At 37.7% G+C, this 22,435-nt stretch overlaps 1 protein-coding gene across 1 annotated transcript in view; it reads left to right on the top strand.

Annotated features, from left to right (window-relative positions):
• Nucleotides 1–20,712: 20,712 nt before the first annotated feature.
• FOXP2 (forkhead box P2) overlaps nt 20,713–22,435 on the top strand; it is a 624,182-nt gene continuing 622,459 nt past the window's right edge. Inside the window, exon 1 of the mRNA XM_055590318.1 lies at nt 20,713–20,776. The gene's annotated coding sequence lies outside the window, so the exon portion shown is untranslated. The remainder of the gene's footprint in view (nt 20,777–22,435) is intronic.

Below are 22,435 nucleotides of genomic sequence, written 5' to 3'. Positions count from 1 at the left end.
ATGTTGCTTCATTTCATGTAAATTGCAATTAATATTAGTTTGAATATTGTAAAAAAATAGGATTTATATGTCTGTTACATTTGTTTCTTTATCATTTAGTGTATTCAGCATGTCAAGATTTTTAAAAATCTTGGTTCTATTATCTATGTTAACAATTGTGTCATCCATAATTTTGATTAATACATTTTATACCTCTACTTAATTATTTTTGAAAATATTGATCAGAACAAGGTTAAGAATAGAGCCTTTTTTAAACTCAGTGAGTAGGAGCTCTTTGATTTATCATTAATCCTTTGGATGGGATTATTTACCTACTGGTATACATCTGAAATTAATCATAAGTGTCATTATAAAAATGGCTAATATTTATTAAGCGGTAGATACTTTTCTAGGAAATTTGTGTGTGAATTAATTTATTTTTCATACTGTCTTTATGAGGATTTATACTGTTATTTCCCCATTTTACCAATGGCAAAGCTGAGTCACAGGTTGTCCAGAACTGTGAAGTATCTGAGATTTTACCCTACTTGCATGGTAACAAATTAGTCAGACACTATTTTGTGGAACTGTATCGGAGAAGGCAATGACACCCCACTCCAGTACTCTTGCCTGGAAAATCCCATGGGTGGAGGAGCCTGGTAGGCTGCAGGCCATGGGATCGCGAAGAGTCGGACAGGACTGAGCGACTTCACTTTCACTTTTCACTTTCATGCATTGGAGAAGGAAATGGCAACCTACTCCAGTGTTCTTGCCTGGAGAATCCCAGGGACGGGGGAGCCTGGTGGGCTGCTGTCTATGCGGTCAAACAGAGTCGGACACAACTGAAGCGACTTAGTATAGAAGACAAAGAACTTTATTATTCCTGATTCAGTGAAGAGCAGGAACCTTATGCTTGCTTTGGTCCCCCAAGTTCAGGGACTTGCCTGGTGGCTCAGATGATCAATCAACCTGCAGTGCAGGAGACCCGGGGTTGGTGCTGGTGGTAGAGACCCTGCCTGCCAGAGCAGGAGACATAAGAGACACTGGTTTGACCCCTGAATTGGAAAGATCCCCTGGAGGAGCCCATGGCAACTCACTCCAGTGTTTTTGCCTGGGGAATCTCATAGACAGAGGAACCTGGCAGGCTATGATCCATACGGTCTCAAAGATCCGACATGACTGAAGTGACTTAGCATGCATGCACCCCTAAGTCCATCAGGGGCTCCACAGAGTGGCCCAAGTCCACGTTGTACACTCTGTATCACTCTGTATTGCAGATGAGGAACTTCAAGTTTAGGAACCCTGATCTTTTGTAATGGGCTATAAGCAAACCTTCCCTTTGTTCAGAGGGAGGTATTATGGATATTCAAAGGCAATTTGGTATACAGACATCCATGAGAAAGATAGTCTAGGACAAAGGCTGTCAGCGCCTCTGCTCACAAAACATGCAGAAACTTGACCGATCTATGATATTTGCCTCTTAATCCAAGAATTTCCCCCAAAGTTACATAGGAAGTGGACTTAACAGTTGGCCATGAAAGACTTACTCCATACTTTCTTGCTCCAGGCATTGTACAGCCAATGCATTTCTCTGATCCACTCATCTAATAATATGTGAGACAAGGAAACAAGGTTTAGCATGACTTATTTTTAACAAATCCACGGCAGGCTTTTTTTTTTTAAATGTAAGTGCTCACAAACCATCTGTTTAGTAACCTGTTGTAGAATTTTGTTGGGGAATAATGTCAAGATCACTGATCTTCATTTCCTAGAATCCTTTTACCTTCAAAAAATAAAATAACATTTGTCCCCTCTTATGTGTTACATCTGCTCTTGTTGTTTGTAACTCTTTCAAGGTTATCAAGTGTAGTTTAGTGATAACATATACAAGCTACTTTTTAAAGACACCTTAAAATTTTAACCTAGTGGTTCTGCATACCTGAACTTATTTAAAGTGACTCATGGCCCTCTTTTTAATTCCTGAGCTTTGATTTTCTCATTAATCATATTTGATTTTACATTTTAGTATAACTTTTCTTTTTGGTGGAGAAGGTAAACTACGCAAGAATCAAGAAGTTCGACTGTATCTCAGTTATCCTAGAACCTACCACTGTCCCAAACACTAGGCTTATATCTTCTTTATTATTTTCTCCATATCTAAATATCTTGAAGTGTTCCTAGTTTTTTTTGGGGGGGTTGGGGTGAAGATTTGCCACAGCCCATTTTAAGAATTTAATAATATCAAAGCTTTGAGTAATGTTTCTGTAGTGTTTCTTGCCATGTAATGTCACTTCTGAGGTTGAATAATCCCTGTGTAATGCTTTTTGTTTTTAAGATATTTTCTAATTAGTTTTGTTAGTGTCTTCTGAGACTGGAAGCTTATAATTTCACTTTTAATATCTCATAATTTCAGTAGATATGATACTGATATTTATCCCAAACCGCTTTTATTTTAGAGTTTCATGCCAAGTCATTGTATATATGTTCAGTTCAGTTCAGTTGCTCAGTTGTATCCGACTCTTTGTGACCCCATGGACTGCAGCACGCCAGGCCTCCCTGTCCATCACCAACTCCTGGAGTTAACCAAAACTCATGTCTACTGAGTTGGTGATGCCATCCAACCATCTCATCCTCTGTCATCCCCTTCTCCCCCTGCCTTCAATCTTCCCCAGCATCAGGGTCTTTTCAAATGAGTCAGCTATTTGCATCAGATGGCCAAAGTATTGAAGTTTCAGCTTCAACATCAGTCCTTCAATGAACACTCAGGACTGATCTCCTTTAAGATAGACTGGTTGGATCTCCTTGCATCCAAGGGACTCTCAAGACTCTTCTCCAACACCACAGTTCAAAAACATCAACTAATACAATTATGTAAAGTTTAAAAATAAAATAAAATTAAAACAAAACAAAACAAAAACAAAAACATCAATTCTTTGGTGCTCAGCTTTCTTTATATTCCAACTCTCATAACCATACATGATTATTGGAAAAACCATAGCCTTGACTAGATGGGCCTTTGTTGGCAAAGTAATGTCTCTGCTTTATAATATACTGTCTAGGTTGATCATAACTTTCCTTCCAAGGAGTAAGCATCTTTTAATTTCATGGCTGCAGTTACCATCTTCAGTGATTTTGGACCCCCGAAATAAATTCTGCCACTGTATATATGTGGAAGTTGGTAATTTTTTTTTTCTGTAAAAGGCTAGATAGTAAATACAGGTTGTGGACCATTGGTCTCTGTCACAACTATTCAACTCTGCCACTGTAATATAAAAGCAGCTATGGATGGCACCTAAGTGCACAAATGTGGTTGGGTGCCAGTGGTTTTATTTATGGACATTAATGTTTGAATTTTATACAATTTTCATATTTGATAAGATATACTTTTGATTTTGATTCAGCCATTTAAAACTATAAAAATGTATACGTCACAGACCATCCAAAATCAGGTGGTGAGCCAGTAAAGCTCATGATTATATTTGCCAAGTGTGCACACAAGCACACACACATATAGTTGTTGATATAAATATAGACATATCTTTTCAAGTTTTTGTTTCTAGAATCCATGCTGCATTTTGTTCACTGGCTTGGAACTGTGAGCTTAAAATTGACATGGACTTCTAAGAATTCTATGACAAAATTTTTTCTTGTTTCTTCCCGTTTCATTTCTATCAAGTAGTAGTTCTCTTTCGGAGAAGGCAATGGCACCCCACTCCAGTACTCTTGCCTGGAAAATCCCATGGATGGAGGAGCCTGGTGGGCTGCAGTCCATGGGGTCGCTAAGAGTCGGACATGACTGAGCGACTTCACTTTGACTTTTCACTTTCATGCATTGGAGAAGGAAATGGCAACCCACTCCAGTGTTCTTGCCTGGAGAATCCCAGGGACGGCGGAGCCTGGTGGGCTGCCGTCTGTAGGGTCGCACAGAGTCGGACACGACTGAAGCAACTTAGCAGCAGCAGTAGTTCTCCTTATTGCTTTCTTCTTCTTCTTTTTTTTTTTTTTTAATTTTGGCTGGACTGGGTCTTCGTTGCTGTGCACAGGCTTTCTCTAATTGCAGTAAGAAGGGGCTAGTCTTTGTTGTGGTTGTGGTCTTCTCATTGTGATGGCTTCTATTGTTGTGCAGCACAAGCTTCATTAGTTGTGGCCCATGAGCTTACTTGCTTTGTGGCATGTGGGATCTTCCCAGACCGTGGATCAAAGCCATATTCCCTTTATTGGCAGGTAGATTCTTATCTGCACCACCAGAAGAAGTCCTACTTATTGCTTCTTAAGTCTTTAGCAAGAAAAAAATTATTAGCAAGACATTAGTTTCTGTCCTTTATTGTGTCCATCTTTGCATGAAATGTTCCCTTGGTATCTCTGATTTTCTCGAAGAGATCTCTAGTCTTTCCCATTCTATTGTTTTCCTCTATTTCTTTGCATTGATCACTGAGGAAGGCTTTCGTATCTCTCCTTGCTATTCTTTGGAACTCTGCATTCAAATGGGCATTTCCTTTTCTCCTTTGCCTTTTGCTTCTCTTCTTTTCAAGGCTATTTGTAAGGCCTCCTCAGACAATCATTTTGCCTTTTTGCATTTCTTTTTCTTGGGGATGGTCTTAATCACTGCCTTCTGTACAGTGTCATGAATCTCTGTCCATAGTTCTTCAGGCACTCTGTTTAGCGGATCTAATCCCTTGATTCTATTTGTCATTTCTACTGTATAGTCATAAGGGATTTGATTTAGGTCATACCTGAATGGTCTGGTGGTTTTCCCTACTTTCTTCAATTTAAGTCTGAATATTGCAGTAAGGATTTCATGATATGAGCCACAGTCAGCTCCCAGTCTTTTTTTGCTGACTGTATGGAGCGTCTCCATCTTTGGCTGCAAAGAATATAATCAATCTGATTTTGGTATTAACCATCTGATGACGTCCATGTGTAGAGTCTTCTCTTCTGTTGGAAGAGGGTGTTTGCTATGACGAGTGCGTTCTCCTGGCAAAACTCTATTAGCCTTTGCCCCGCTTCATTCTGTACTCCAAGGACAAATTTGCCCATTACTCCAGGTATTTCTGGAGGAGGCAATGGCAACCCACTCCAGTACTCTTGCCTGGAAAATCCCATGGATGGAGGAGCCTGGTAGGCTGCAGTCCATGGGGTCACTAGGAGTTGGACACAACTGAGTGACTTCACTTTCACTTTTCACTTTCATGCATTGGAGAAGGAAATGGCACCCCACTCCAGTGTTGTTGCCTGGAGAATCCCAGGGATGGGGGAGCCTGGTGGGCTGCCGTCTATGGGGTCACACAGAGTCAGACACAACTGAAGCGACTTAGCAGCAGCAGAAGCAGCCAGGTATTTCTTGACTTTCTACTTTTGCATTCCAGTCCCCTATAATGAAAAGGACATCTTTTTGGGGTGTTAGTTGTAGAAGGTCTTGTAGGTCTTCATAGAACAGTTCAAGTTCAGCTTCTTTAGCCTTATTGTTCAGGTCTTTGACTTGGATTACTGTGATTTTGAGTGGTTTGCCTTGGAAACAAATAGAGATCATTCTGTCGTTTTTGTAATCGCATCAAAGTATGGCATTTCAGACTCTTTTGTTGACTATGATGGCTACTCCATGTCTTCTAAGGGATTCTTGCCTACAATAGTAGATATAATGGTCATCTGAGTTAAATTCACCCATTCCATTTTAGTTCACTGATTCCTAAAATGTTGGTGTCACTCGTGCCATCTCCTATTTGACCACTTCTAATTTGCCTTGATTCATGGACCTAACATTCCAGTTCCTGTGCAATATTGCTCTTTACAGCACTAGGCTTTACTTGATCACCAGTCACATCCACAACTGGGTGTTTTTGCTTTGACTCCATCTCTTCATTCTTTCTGGAGTTATTTCTCCACTGATCTCCAATAGCATATTGGGCACCTACCAACCTGGGGAGTACATCTTTCAGTGTCCTATCTTTTTGCCTTTTCATACTCTTCATGGGATTCTCAAGGCAAGAATAATGAAGTGGTTTGCCATTCCCTTGTCCAGTGGATCACATTTTGTCAGAGCTTTCCACCATGACCCATCCGTCTTGGGTGGCCCTACACGGCATGGATCATAGTTTCATTGAGTTAGACAAGGCTGTGGTCCATGTGATAAGATTGGTTAGTTTTCTGTGATTGTTGTTTTCAGTTTGTCTGCCCTCTAATGGAGAAGGATAAAAGGCTTATTGAAGCTTCCTGGTGGGAGAGACTGACTGAGTTGGAAATTGAGTCTTGTTTGGAAAGACTAGCTATCTCTTCAAGAAAATTAGAGAAACCAAGAGAATATTTCATGCAAAGATGGACACAATAAAGGACAGAAATAGTATGTACCTAACAGAAGGAGAAGATATTAGGAAGAGGTGGCAAGAATACAAAGAAGAACTATACAAAAAAGATCTTCATGATCTAGATAATCATGATGGTGTGATCACTCACCTAGAGCCAGACATCCTGGAATGCAAACTCAAGGGCCTTAGGAAGCATCACTATGAACAAAGCTAGTGGAGGTGATGGAATTCTAGCTGAGCTATTTCAAATCCTAAAAGATGATGCTGTGAAAGTGCTGCACTCAGTATGCCAGCAAATTTGGAAAACTCATCAGTGGCCACAGGACTGGAAAAGGTCAGTTTTCATTCCAATCCCAAAGAAAGGCCATGCCAAATAATGTTCAAACTACTGCACAATTGCACTCATCTCACAGACTAGTAAAGTAATGCTCAAAATTCTCCAAGCCAGGTTTCAACAACATGTGAACCGTGAACTTGCAGATGTTCAAGCTGGATTTAGAAAAGGCAGAGGAACCAGAGATCAAATTGCCAACATCCATTGGATCATTGAAAACACAAGAGAGTTCCAGAAAAACATTTGCTTTATTGACTATGCCAAGCCTTTGACTGTGTGGATCATAAAAAACTGTGGAAAATTCTTCAAGAGATGGGAAAGCCAGACCACCTGACCTGCCTCCTGAGAAACCTGTATGCAGGTCAGGAAGCAATAGTTAGAACTGGACATGGAACAACACACTGGTTCCAAATCGGGAAAGGAGTACATCAAGGCTGTCTATTGTTACCCTGCTTATTTATCTAATATGCAGAGTACATCATGAGAAACGCTGGACTGGATGAAGCACAAGCTGGAATCAAGATTGCCAGGAGAAATATCAATAACCTCAGATATGCAGATGACACCACCCTTATGGCAGAAAGCGAAAAAGAACTAAAGAGCCTCTTGATGAAAGTGAAAGAGGAGAGTGAAAAAGCTGGCTTAAAACTCAACATTCAGAAAACTAAGATCATGGCATCTGATCCCATTACTTCATTGCAAATAGATGGGGAAACAGTGGAAACAGTGACAGACTTTATTTTTTGGGGCTCCAAAATCACTGCAGATGGTGACTGCACTTATGAAATTAAAAGGCGCTTGCTCCTTGGAAGAAAAGTTATGACAGCATATTAAAGCTAGACAGCATATTAAAAAGCAGAGACGTTACCTTGCCAACTAAGATCAGTCCAGTTAAAGCAGTGGTTTACCCGGTAGCTGTGTATGGATGTGAGAGTTGGACTATGAACAAAGCTGAGCGCCGAAGAATTGATGCTTTTGAACCGTGGTTGGAGAAGACTCTTGAGAGTCCCTTGGACTGCAAGGAGATCCAACCATTCCATCCTAAAGGAAAGCAGTCCTGAATATTCATTGGAAGGACTGATGCTTAAGCTGAAACTCCAATACTTTGGCCACCTGATGTGAAGAACTGACTCATTTGAAAAGCCCCTGATGCTGGGAAAGATTGAAGTCAGGACGAGAAAGGAACAACAGAGGATCACATCACCTACTCAATGGAAATGAGTTTGCATCAACTCAGGGTGTTGGTGATGGACAGGGGTCCTGGCGTGCTGTAGTCCATGGGGTCACAAAGAGTCGGACACGACTGAGTAACTGAACTGAACTGAACTGAGTTCATTAATTACTCAACTTTTGTCATTATTATTATTACAGTGTCAGTCTGGATAATAAGTACGATGACCAGCAGAGTCATCAGTGCTCTAGTTAGTGAACCAAGAACAGTGTTCAAATCATTTTCTCTGAGATCAAGGCAAAGCAAAAATATCTGGAAACTCTCCAACAGGTAGAAGAGTCATGTAGCTCCGTGACTAGCAGAGGCAACATTAAGTATGAGGCAAAGATTTGACATGACCCACAGCTTTTTATCTTCTCTTTGGTACATGAGGTTATGTGTAGACCAGAGGCCCAGGATATGATTAAATGGGTGAAGTATCTGACTGGAATAATGAATTTGAAAACTTATCACAAAAATGTTCTCAATCAGCCAGAAAGTCTGTTTCAGTAGGTTTTACTTCTGTGCTTTTGGGTAAGGGGGATCTGCTACTGTATTTGCTCATGGTGCTTCTTTATGTTTTTTAGATGTTCTGGTATTCTTTATTTATATTTTTAAGATAACAAAACAGACCCAACTTTGCAGGGTCTGTTTCAGGGAATGTTTCTGTTCTTATATTTGATGTAAACTTTGTAGATTATACAGTCTAAGCTGAAGGAGATGGGAAGATGCATGAAAAGGCTAAGAATGAGAAATAGCAGAGTTCTCTCCCTTGATCTTCTTTCTTCCTTGCTATGGGCAAATGCATTATACTGAAAGGGCTTGGTAGACTATTTGACGCTTTTTTTTTTTTTTTTCCCTTCAGAACATATATCTTTTTGACAGGAGGCTTGACTTAGAAGTAACATTTGTCACTTTATCATATGGAAGAGTTGTAAGTTGAACAGTATCATTTCTGTTTCTTTCTTGGAATTTAATCTTTTTTAGCTTCCACTATTCAACTTCTTGAATAAGTAGTCTGTGATTTTTTAAATTCTCAACTAACCAATAATTCCCGTACTCCTCAAATGCCCTCTCTGAACTCATCTTGCATATTCTTTACTTTCTTTGACCTAAAGGCACTTACATGAATAGTATTCCTACCATTTTAAGTATCAGAAAGCATATGTCTATCATATAATACTGAATTTCCTTGTGAAATAACTTAGTTCAGAATTATGTGAATTTTATATTTTTGTGTCTTAAAATTTTTCAGTTCATTGGTCTAGGTAGCTGTCATTGTATTGAATCAAAGTTATTTGTATGAGGTAGTGTGTGTTACTTTACCAAAGTCATGGTCAGAATCACTTTCAGAAGAGAGAGGTTTCAAAATAAAGCTTGAAAAATACAGGCAAATCTCTTCTAGAGTTAAGACAACAATAAATGAAATATTTATGAGTCAGGGATTGGCCGTATGAGAAAATACAGATGAGTATGTGGTTTCATTGCATTACTTACAATATCTCTGTGACCAAAAAAATGAAAAGTGCAAAAAGACCTAATGTAGTCAGGTGTGGGGCTGCTGAGATGTGCAGAGATAATGAACTATTATGGTCTTACTCAGAGAGTGAAGTTCTCTTTTTATTTTTTTTGAAAATGTTAATAGTGGGTGAAGAGATAGAATTAGAGGATTAAAAAAAATATTGTTTGATGACACAGTGATACAAGTTAAAAATTAATTGAAAAACTATTAATATATATAGCCTTTATTTTCATAAAGAGCTATTCCATTATTTCTGTTTTTAATCACATTTGTCAACAATAATAGTCATTTTAACTAGTTCTTAATTTAAATTTCAATATGTAGTGGTAAAAGTTAAAGTAAATGTAGTGTTTCTTTTGATGTGGCAGTTGAATTATCCCTTGTAAAGTCCATAAGTAAATTGACAAACGGCATGCGAAGTCCCTTCAGCGTTGTCTGATTCTTTGTGACCCGTTGGACTGTAGCCCACTATGCCCTTCTGTCCATGGAATTCTCCAGGCAAAAATACTGGCATGGGTAGCCATGCCCTCCTCCAGGGGATCTTCTTGACAAAGGGATCGAACCCATGTCTCTTGTGTCTCCTGCCTTGGCAAGCAGGTTCTTTACCTCTTGTGCCACCTGGCAGGCCAAATCAAATATATTATTAACTGAAGAAATAATCTTTTATTCCTAGAAAATAACTTTTATTCAAATAAAAAGATCTAATACGTTTTAGCATAGTAAGTTTATTTAATTTTATAGATGGTGCTGTTGAGGAAATGTCTTAAGCATAATATAAATAAGTGAAAAAAATCATTTGTGATAATTTTTCTGGTCATAAGAATCATATGGGGAAAATTGTCCAACTGCTAACCAGTCTAATTGTGATTATCTGATTTCTTAGTAGTTCTAGATAGGGATCAGAAATGTGCATGTTTAGAAAATGTTTTACATGATTCAGATAAGTTGGTATGAAGAGCAGCTTTAGAAGACTTTAGAAACACTGGAGTAGAGTATTATGTGTGTGTGCTGTGCTCAGTTGTGTCCGACTTTTTGTGACCCCCAGGTACTGTAGCCTGCCAGGCACCTCTTTCTATGGAATTTCCCAGGTGAAAAGTACTGAAGTGGGTTGCCACTTCCTTCTTCAGGGGATCTTCCCAGCCCAAGGATTGAATCCACATCTCCTGCATTGGCAGGTGGATTCTTTACTCCTGGGCCATCTGGGAAGCAGAGTAAAATAAAGCCCCCCCCGCCCCCGCCTCAGGAAATTAGGGAGTTGAAATAAAACCCAGATTTCACTATCAGAAATAAAATTGTGATTTAGAATATAAAATATATAAATACTCCTATAAGAATAAATCCAAAACCTCTAAAGTTCTAATAGTTTTCACTTCTGATTTTGTTTTTTGATCCAGTGAGCATTTTAAGTTTCTCTAAGTAATCTAATAGAAGAATGCAGTTTCATATGTAGAAAAGAAATTATAGAAAGGGGAAAATACTATTAGCGTCCTTTAAAAGAAGACAGAGACAGAGAAGGGAGGAGTTTTGGGGGTGGAAGGGTGTGGGCAGAAAGAGAAAAAGACAAAAAGAGAGAGCGAGGTAGGAGTAGTTGTGTTGTGTTGTATGTGTTTAAAGCTTGAGACATTTAAGCTTGTCATGTTGTGTAAATTTGTCCTGTGACATTTCAGTTAACAAAGTTTTTTGTTCTTTTATCTTCACTGAGCTATATTTATGCCATATCATAGTGGTTGTATTAAAATTGGACAAAATAAAATGAAGATCTGAAAGTTACCTGAAGAATTACATTAACTCTTTTTGAATCAAACATATTTGGAGTCTAGATAGTCTCCTGAAGTTTGTCAATTGACTGTTTGAAATTGTGAATAATTCTTCCCATTGGAATATAATGCTCTAAGTATTGATCAGTTTGCGGTGAAAATTTTGATAATGAATTATGTTTGAATACTAGTCTTTAAGACAGAAACTTAGTTCATTTAGACTTCCCTGGTGGCTCAGATGGTAAAGAATCTGCCTGCAATGCAGGAGACCCGAATTCCATCCCTGGGTCAGAATGATCCCCTGGAGAAGGGAATGGCATCCTGCTCCAGTTTTCTTTGTGACAGAGGAGCCTGATGGTCTGCAGTCCATGGGGTCACAGAGTTGGACATGACTGAATGACTAACACTTAGTTCATTTATTTTGAATGCTTGTGGTTGGGACAACCTAGTTTAGGAAACTCAGTCAGTAAAAGGCTGTTTCTTGTTTTGCAAATTCTCCACCTCCTTAGAGAATCTCTTCATCACTAGGTTTCTTCAAGTCTCCCTCAGGAAGTGGATCCTCTCATATTTTTCTGTGAGTTGACAGAAAGAAAGAATTTATAATTATAGGTACAACTTTGGGTTTGAGAATGCACTAGACACTTGAGCATGGAGTTCTGATTTTATAAGGTAGCTGATGAAGAAGGGAGAAAAAGAAATGTAGGTGAGATGGGAGGGAAATAGGACAACCTTACCTTTTGGTTAAGAGTGAGCTTGTGCCTGGACTGGCTTAGGTGCAAATGTAACCAGGGAAAGTGGTTTAGTCTTGAGTCCCACTGTCAGAACCCTGCAGGGAGCAAGAGCCAGAGTCAGTTGGTTAGTCCTTCACTCTTAGGGCACCAGCTCTCTAAACAAGCCAAGTTAAAGCAGAATAAAAAAGAGGGGACACAAAAGTGAGTCAGGTAATCTTTTTATTGCTGAATTTATGGGCTCAATAAAGGACAGAATGGTATGGACCTAACCGAAGCAGAAGATATTAAGAAAGAGGTGGCAAGAATATGCAGAAGAACTGTACAAAAAAGATCTTCATGACCCAGATAATCATGCATGTGATCACTCACCTAGAGCCAGACATCCTGGAATGTGAAGTCAAGTGCACCTTAGGAAGCATCACTATGAACAAAGCTAGTGGAGGTGATGGAATTCCAATTGAGCTATTTCAAATCCTGAATGATGATGCTGTGAAAGTGCTGCACTCAGTATACCAGCAAATTTGGAAAACTCAGCAGTGGGCACAGGACTGGAAAAGATCAGTTTTCATTCCAATCCCAAAGAAAGGCAATGCCAAAGAATGTTCAAACTACTGCACAATTGCACTCATCTCACATGCTAGTAAAGTAATGCTCGATATTCTCCAAGCCAGGCTTCAACAGTATGTGAACCGTGAACTTGCAGATGTTCAAGCTGGATTTAGAAATGCAGAGGAACCAGAGATCAAATTGCCAACATCCGATGGATCATTGAAAAAGCAAGAGAGTTCCATAAAAACATCTATTTCTGCTTTATTGACTATGCCAAAGCCTTTGACTGTGTGGATCACAATAAACTGTGGAAAATTCTTCAAGAGATTGGAAAACCAGACTATTTGACCTGCCTCCTGAGAAATCTGCATGCAGGTCAGGAAGCAACAGTTAGAATTGGACATGGAACAACAGACTGGTTCCAAATAGGAAAAGGAGTATGTCAAGGCTGTATATTTTCACCCTGCTTATTTAACTTATATGCAGAGTACATCATGAGAAACGCTGGACTGGATGAAGCACCAGCTGGAATCAAGATTGCTGGGAGAAATATCAATAACCTCAGATATGCAGATGACACCACCCTTATGGCAGAAAGCAAAGAGGAGGTAAAGAGTCTCTTGATGAAAGAGGAGAGTGAAAAAGCTGGCTTAAAACTCAACATTCAGAAAACTAAGATCATGGCATCTTGTCCCATCACTTCATGGGAAATAGATGGGGAAACAGTGGAAACAGTGACAGACTTTATATTTTGGGACTCCAAAATCACTGTAGATGGTGATTGCAGCCATGAAATTAAAAGACACTTACTCCTTGGAAGAAAAGTTACGACCAACCTAGATAGCATATTAAACAGCAGAGACATTACTTTGCCGACAAAAGTCCGTCTAGTCAAGGCTATGGTTTTCCAAGGCTATGGTTTTTCCAGTAGTCATGTGTGGATGTGAGAGCTGGACTATAAAGAAAGCTGAGCACCAAAGAATTGATGCTTTTGAACTGTTGTGTTGGAGAAGACTCTTGGGAGTCCCTTGGACTGCAAGGAGATCCAACCAGTCCATCGATCAGTCCTGAGTGTTCATTGGAAGGACTGATGTTGAAGTTGAAACTCTAATACTTTGGCCACCTGTTGCAAAGAGCTGACTCATTGGAAAAGACCCTGATGCTGGGAAAGATTGAGGGCAGGAGGAGAAGGGGATAACAGGATGAGATGGTTAGATGGCATCATCGACTCAATGGACATGAGTTTGGGTAAACTCCAGGAGTTGATGGACAGGGAGGCCTGGCGTGCTGCAGTCCATGGGGTCACAAAGAGTTGGACACAACTGAGCAAATGAACTGAACTGAACTGATCTGAAGATCTGTGATGACTATGGACCTTTGAAAAGCAGTGTTAGTGTATTGTATTTCTAAAATATTTTGTAGCTAATCAGCCTCTTTAAAAAATATATTGAAATATAGTTGATTTACAATACTGTGCTTGTTTTAGGTGTACAGCAAAGAGATTCAATTATATATGTATTTATTTATATTCTTTATAGATTATTTTCTATTATAGGTTGTAAGATAAGTGAATGCAATTACTTGTGCTATCCAGTAAATCCTGGTTGCTTATCTGTGTCATATATAGTAGTGTGTATATTTTACTCCCAAACTCCTAATTTCTCTCTCCCCTTTTCCCCTTTGGTAACCATAAGTTTGTTTTCTATGTCTGTGAATCTATTTCTGATTTGTAAATAACTATTTGTATCTTTTTTTTTTTTTTAAGATTCCATGTATAAACACTATTGTGTGAAATTTGTCTTTTTCTGTCTTTCTTCACTTTTGTATGATGGTCTCTAGTTCCATCCATGTTGCTGCAAATAGCGTTATTCAATTCTTTTTTATGGGTGAATAATAGCCCATTGTGTGTGTATATATGTGTGTGTGTGTGTGTGTGTATGTATGTATGTAAACCACATCTTCTTTATCCATTCATCTGTCAGTGGACATTTAGGTGGCTTCCGTGTCTTGGCTGTTTTGAGTAGTGCTGCTATATGCATTGGGGTGCATGTATGTAGGCCATAAGTGTATCTTTTCTAATCATGGTTTTCTCTAGATATATACCCAGGAATGGGACTGCTGGTTATATGGAGGTTCTAGTTTTAGTTTTTAAAGAAACCTCCATACTGTTTTCCATGGCTGGACCAGTGGCTGCCCCAGTTTACATTCCCAGCAGTGAAGGAGGGTTCCTTCTCTCCACACTGTCTCCAGCATTTGCTGTTTGTAGAGTTTTTGACAATGACCTTTGTGATCAGTGTGAGGCGATACCTTGTTGCAGTTTTGGCTTGAATTTCTCTAATAATTGGGGATGTTGAGCATGTGCCTATTATCTTTGGAAAAATATCTATTTAGATTCTCTGCTCATTTTTTGATTGGGTTATTTGTTGATATTGAGCTGTTTGAAGTCTTCCTGTATTTTTGAAATTAACCCCTTGTCTATTGCTTCATCTGCAAATATTTTCTCCTGCTCTCTATTTTTTTTTACTCAGTTGGATCTTGGAACTAATTCTGTGAGATCATTAAGGCAGATGTTATAGTCTATTCTCTCTGCTGATGAGAAAATAAGAGAAATACTTGTTTACTCAAGGTTGTGTGGCTAGTAAGTGGTGCAATCCAGAGTGAGTCATCTCCCTTCCCATAGTCTAGTGTTCTTCCTTCTCTGTAAAACACACTGCCTCTCATGGATTGGACATCTGAGTCTTCAGAGTGTCTCTTGGATGTTAACTGCTTGGAGGGCAAGGGTGCTGTCTCCTGTTTCTTTCGTGGTCCTTTGTAGCATGGCTGCACATAGTGGAAGCCCAGCAGGAATGTTTGTTAACTGAGATGTGGGCTTGACATCATGGCAAGAAGAGAGCTTGGGATTAGACAGATGGAGAGGCACAGGCATATGCTGGCTGTGTGATCTGGGTCAAGTTATTTGATCTCTGAACTTGATTTTCTTATCTATAAAATATGGATGAAAATTCTATATAGTGGATTTTTTTTTCTTTTTTGTATGAGTCAAAAATAACATTTGTAAGGTTTTCTATGGTCTTCCCTGGTGACTCAGTTGGTAAAGAATCTGCCTGCAATGTAGGAGATCCCAGTTTGATTCCTGGGTCAGGAAGATCCCCTGGAGAAGGGAATGGCTACCCATTGTAGTATTCTTGCCTGAAGAATACCATGGACAGAGGAGCCTGGTGGGCTAGATAGAGTCCATGGGGTCGCAAAGAGTCGGACATGACTAAGGGACTAACACACACACACACACACACACACACACACACACAGTTTCCCACATGGTAGCTGCCAGATAGTAAATGCCTTTCCCTTCGTGATAACGATGGATCACAAAACTGTACTTTTTCCTAGCTCTTTTTTTTTTTTTTCCCCCTGCAGGGCTGTTTCATTTATTGGCTTTGTTTTTGTTTGTTTTCATCTTAAAAAACAGTGCCAGAGTTTAGGATGGAGCCACCTGTTCAGTTAAGGGAACATTCCTCATACCAGACTCCATGAATTCTGAGGATCTGGAAGAAAGAGAAATAGGCAGTTTACCAGAAGCAAATAGATCCTGTTCCTCATTTCTTGTCCCCTTTGGTTAGGCAGAGAAAAATCTGATTTTGTGGATGTACTCAGAAGTCAAATATTGTCTCTGCCTGAACCAGATATCCTTGGAAACTTGAAACCTGAAACTTAAAAATTAATTTTGAATTTTGTTTGTGGTATTTGCAAGTGAAGCTACAATTGTTTATTCATGAAGTTCTCTGAAGCTATTAGATGTGGCAAAACTAAATGTTGCCCCAATTTAAGATTGTCTCAGTTTTGCAGTATTTTCTTTTCCATATTCATTCAAAGTCTTATACCATATTGCTTGGCTTTAAAATTGATATTTTTAAATTAATAAATTCATCATTGCAATGATTCTCATTTTCTGGAGCCATATGTTTTGTAAACAGTCTTATATAATAAATTTAAAAGACTTCTCATTTCTGGGTATCAGTCTGACTCCCCTGTTAGTATTTTTTTTTTTGCTTCAGTAATGAATTTGGATACCATGATCTCCATGTCATTTAATTTGGTATTTTACGTACTTTTATTGGGTTGCTGCTCTTTTGTTCTGAGAACTTCTTACTGAGCCTATAGCTAAGCTGAGAATTTTACTCTTGACTTTTTTTAGGAAGTCAGTTTTTCTTGTTCTGAAATGGAGTAATTTTCTATTTTTATAATAAAGCTAATTAATTACTAGTTTCTATTGGAATTAGAATCTTCTTGTATGGTCCAGTCCGTGGTATTCTATGATATGAACTCTTCAAAAGTACCGCTGTATCTTGTAACACTGTCCTGTGTCCTCCATCGACCACCGTTTTACATGTGCACACTGAGGAAATGAGGTTGGAAATGTTGGGCTTTTCCTTACAGGTTTCAAGGAACAACTAGGAAGAATATTTTGAAGATGTTTCACACATATGTCTCTTCCCTCTCTTTCAGTTCTAGGAACATCATTAGATAATTTAGTCAAAGAAACATAATTCCTTTTCCCATTCGTCTGGAAATAATTTACTGAGTAGATATGTGCTCAGTGGAAGAAAGGGTTGGCAAGTGGTACATATTCTTTAGCTTGTGGATGTTGGGAGCATATGTTAGTGATCCCCTAATAAAAAGCACATGTTCGGAAAGTGGTTACTGTGTGTGCTTGGTAACTATTCTAACAATATTGTGTTATGGGAGGGTCCTCATTTTGAATGGAAATAATGGATGAATTGAAACCAATGCACAAGTTCTGTAATACAGTTTTCAAGATCTAGTCCAGCCCTAGAAATAATCTATTCATAAATTATGAAAGACTGGGCTTTCATTGTACTTTCTTAGAACTCAGCTTTAGTAAAATTCTAAAGTAAATATATGGTAAAATTAGTCTTAAGTAATTTAAATGTGAATTTAGCAACCAGAGAAAACATAAAGTCCTTAGATATAGTTACATCAACTGATAAGAATGTCAGGACATTTTGCTACTTCTTTAAAGTTGGTTTATTTGGTTTTTTTCCCCATATACCTTCCAAGTGGATTATTTACTTGATAGAAAAAAAGGGTATGAACCAGGTTTAATGTTCAATAAAAGTCTAGCATTATAATTTTATTTAGAGGACTTTGCCTCTTTCTTATTTCTTATTTTCAGGGTTGATCTCTTTAAAATTAATTGACCCGGCTATATAAAAATTGCTTAACAGTAATTTAGACATGGAATTTCATTTTAGGACCAAGACCACTGTCTGCCACTGTGATGAAGTTTAAATGTGTATAAACCTCTCTGTTCCTCTTTTCCAGTCAAAGTCTGTTTGTCTCTAAAAGCAGCCTTTGACATTTTTAGTTATTCAGTTTTTTTGCCTTTGTTAACACTTTTATTGGCAAGGTATTATGATTTCTTTAAAGTTTTTAGAATACTTTTTCTTGTGTTCAGCCTAGTATTTTTTTTCTCGCTATTAGACCTGATTATTCTTAGAGGTTATATCTCAGAATTAAGGTGTTTAGGATTATATCAAAATGCCAATTATCTTAAGTGTATTTTTAACTGTAAAAATTGTGTATGCATCAGCTATGGTCCACAGGGTCACAAAGAGTTGGACATGAAGCCACTTAGCACACACGTGTAAGGTAGCCTTTATACATGGAGTTCATTAGTATTGTTGGTTTAATAACATTTGAAGCAATTATGATATTCTTTAGGTTTCCTAGTTTTTCGTCATACATTTTATCTCTTGAGGTTATACGTGAATATAGTTTTGATTGAAAACTCCAATTTATCAGCATACCAGTGTTTTTTAGCAATTAATGTTTATGCCTAAATATCAGTATTAGTTTAAAGATGTTTCATTTAATTTGTACATTTAGTCTTTTCAAAGCTAGATTACTTAAAATGGTGAACTATAGCAATATTCATCTGCCCTGTTTTTAGGGAAAAACATAAACTGTACATTTAACAGATGATGACCTCACAAGACTATATCTTAATAAAATAATATTAAGACATTAGACATTTTATTTACTTTTTTAAAGAGGATAAGAACTTTATTTTCTCATCTTAATTGTAAACTGTGTGAGGTGGGTTAAACAGCAGTTTGTTGTCTTGCACTTTTGTTACTTTAATAAAATCAGGGCATTTCAGAGAACATGATGAATTGTTTTGCTGTATTAAAGATGTTTGTTGACTTTATTAATCTATTTAATTTTTTAAAATTTCATAATATAGAATATAGTTTTAATTATATATGTCATTAATAAAAGTGGGGAGAATTTCTTTTTAAAGCAGTTAACTTTTACCAATATTATATATTATGTACACTTATATGTTTTTAATGTTATGCATTCTGTGTCATCTTCGTAATTTATAACAGTAATATAAATCAAAATAATAGTATAGTTTTGTGGAGCATGATTGCAATCATAAAATGAGAATGTCATCATGTTGAAATACAAAGTATATATATATATATATATATTGTTTTTTTTTTTTTACAGTATCACAATCATGTTTATTTTCTTGCTTAGGGTTGACCCTACTAGTATATTAGAATAAATATTTAACCTTCGGGATTTGTGGTCCTTGTTTGTAAACTTGGGGAACAGTGAGGATCCTGCTTAATCTGGTTGTTGCGGGGTTAATCAATGTTTCAGGCTAAGTGTCTTGTGCAGTCTGATGGGCAGTAGATGTTCAGAAGCGGTCCCTCTGCTGAAGGCAGTTAGCAGTGTTTGTGTCTAGCAGACCACAGAGCCAGGGACAGGTAGGACCTGAGTCCTCTTCAGTTAGTGTTACAGGCCAAGCAACAAGCACACTTCCAAAGAGTAAGTTTTAAAAGTTTATCTTTCTATAAAATTAAGCCTTCCTGAAGAGACTTTAGGTTGAGTTTATGAAAGAACAAGTCGATGAGTCATCTAAATTTTGTAACTTGAGGAAATCAAGAGCTATGTTAGTCACTGTAGGATTTGAAAATGCTCTATGATTTAAATGTTAACTTTTAATCATAAATCTAAGTCAGTGCATTCATTCACACTTTATCTCTTTCCTTACAGCTTATTTATTTTACTAAAAAATGATGAAAGGGAAAAAAACCTCCAAAATATTAGTTTTTGAAGTAAAAATATATAATTTATTTTATTGTTAACTGATAAATATCTGTCAGATTAGTTATAGTCTTAACTGCATCTGAATGGAAGTCTCATATTTTAAGATAGAGATATCTTTTATTTTCATGAGAGCTTTAAGAATTTAGGATTTGAGCATTTGCTGTGGCATATGGTGCATTTTCTGTCCTATTTTGTATACCAGCCCATTAAGAAGAGAAAGTGAAGTAACTAATCTAAAAATAACTCTGCTGTTGGCCTAATTTAACGACAACAAAAAAAGTCTACTGTGCATCAGTAAAATTCCACATTTTGTCTCCCCTGGTGGAAAAATCTCTGAAGCATTTTGCCACCTATTCACAGCACAGCATCTTGTTTGGCATCATAATTGCAGCCAGAAGGGCTGTTTTGACTTTTTTTAGTTATGTGTGCCCCAGTCATAGTGCAGACCTTGGCAGTCCAGAGACCCACCTTACCTGATACCAGTTTGGTTACCCTTCAAGTTACATACTCACGCATCTTATTCCAAAGCCCATTCATTTTCACAAAAACATACAATCTTGAATTTGAAATTGGTGTTTTAAAAAAAGCCAGTGGGATACAAAAGTACATATTAAAACTAGTCACGAGAACTATATTCATGTCTTTAATAGTTTAATTTTTTAATGCCTGTTCAACTTATCTTTAAAGTTATGTAAGGTATCTTAGGGCTTCCCTTGTAGCTCAGTCGGTAAAGGATCTGCCTGCAGTACAGGAGACCTGGGTCTGATCCCTGGGTTGGGAAGATCCCCTGGAGAAGGAAATCGCAACCTACTCCAGTATCCTTGCCTGGAAAATCTCATGGACAGAGGAGCTGGGTGGGGTGCAGTCCATGGGGTCACAAAGAGTCGGACACGACTGAGCGACTAACACTAACACTGACTAAGATATCTTAAAAGTACTTGTAAGATGAAACAAGTTTAATGAATTTCTTTCATCTTTACATGTATTCTTTGGTGATTTTTTGGCATTTTGTTTATATTATTTTCTGTTCTTCAGATTAACATTTTTACATTTGTTCAGCATCTTCTTGGGTTGCTAATTGGAGTAGTTGGTGTAGAAGTACTTCATGTAGATAATGGTTCTTTTTCTGACTTTAAGATTGCAGGCATTTTGGATACTTTATGATAATACATTTGCTATTGATTACAGGTACAGAGTGCCTCAAGAGCTTGAGTGTGGAACATCACCAGTGGAACTGAGGCATTTCTTCATGGTGAGGGAACTGATTGGCACTAATGTTTGTAAAAGCTTTTGCAACTTAAATCCAAAGCAATTTTTATTCCTTTTGTGAGATCTTTAAGAATTTGGGAGTGAGCATTTGCTGTGGCATATGGTACATTTTAAATTTTAAAATACTTTTGAATCCTACATAAGCATTCATTCACTGATATGTTGGACTAGTATGAGCTTAGAACATCCATAAGGAATATTTTAGCTCTTAAAAAGATAAGATATGGAGCAGATAGGAAATAAACTTTGTTAAAGAATAACATTCAAGTATTAGGAGGATTGCGAGAGAAATAAGTATTAATAATAGCCCTATTAGGAAGACCACATTAATCGTTTGCAGTGAGTCACGCACACAGTGACTCTGGCTTATATATGTGTCTGACTCACTCTAGCCAGTGGGACGTAAGCACATATGATGCAAGTAGACAGATGATAAGTGCTGGCCTTCTTGGAATGCCACTGTCACCATGTGAGGAAGCCTATTCTAGCCTCCCAAAGATGAAAGGCCATATGGAGACATCTAGCCTGTTCAAGGCCTACTGGGCCTAAGGGAATTCTGCCAGAGCTAACCTACCAGGTGAATGCCGCTGCAAAGTGAGCCTATTCCAGGTCCTTATAAGAAGCATACACCTTACTCACAGACTTATCAGAAATAAGCTGTTGTTTTCAGTTGCTGAGCTTGGGAGTTGTTTGCTATGCAGCAATTGATAAATGAATATAGGAATTCATGCAGCTACAGGATGCAGTACAGAAAGTGAAAATAATGGCAGATGTCTACCGAAAGCAGACCAGGAGACCTGTAGTTAAGCTGCTAATTTGCTTCTGAGGTTCCTAGTAGTTAAAGTGGAATGCAGTTAGTTTTAGAGCATCCATTTTGAAAAAGAAGGAAGAATAGCATTCTTCAGAAAAGGGAATGCCATTCCTTGGACTAAATTCTATAAGAGGTTTCTCATGTCAGGCCTTAACAGGAGAGAGTAATGACTGATATATAAGGGGCTACGTCCTTGACCACATTCCAGCAGTAGATCTTCTGAAGGGATCTTTTGTGTATTTCTGTAAAGCCAAAGATATATCTTCAAAGCACAGCTCTGATAGCTTGATTATGAGAAGGATTAAGGTATATTGTACTCTTTTAAAAATTTTATTATTATACAGTTTCCTATTTGACTTTATTCATTTCCACAACGTCAGTTAAATTCTTTGACACAACAACTCCAAATTTATGTGTTTAACCCCTAATTTCTCATTGTGCTACAGATTTGAATGCTTTCAACAGTGTACTATAGATCTCTTCCTGGAAGATCTTTCTTCTTTGAGTTTCTTATTTGGAATATAAAACATTGCTTTCCTTCCAGAAGGTTTAGTTGTGTTATTTCTAGTCTCACAGTGTCTTATAGTTATTGATGTTCAGCTCTTAGAATGAACCTAATAGTGATGGCTGGTGGACTTGAGAGCCTGATGGCCTGAAAATATTGAAGTTGTATTATGCTAAAGTTTTTACTTGCATTAGAGAATCAGAGATTGAAAACAGTAACCAAAGAGAAAAATTGAAATCCTGGAAGAACTGAAATAAAGATAATAAATGAGTTCTCTACTTCAAGCAAATGAAAATTTATAAACTTTGTGTGAAACAGAAAAAGAA

Source organism: Bubalus kerabau, chromosome 8 (assembly GCF_029407905.1).
Source record: "Bubalus kerabau isolate K-KA32 ecotype Philippines breed swamp buffalo chromosome 8, PCC_UOA_SB_1v2, whole genome shotgun sequence".
Lineage (NCBI taxonomy): Eukaryota > Metazoa > Chordata > Mammalia > Artiodactyla > Bovidae > Bubalus > Bubalus kerabau.
This window is presented reverse-complemented; position numbering and strand designations above follow the sequence as displayed.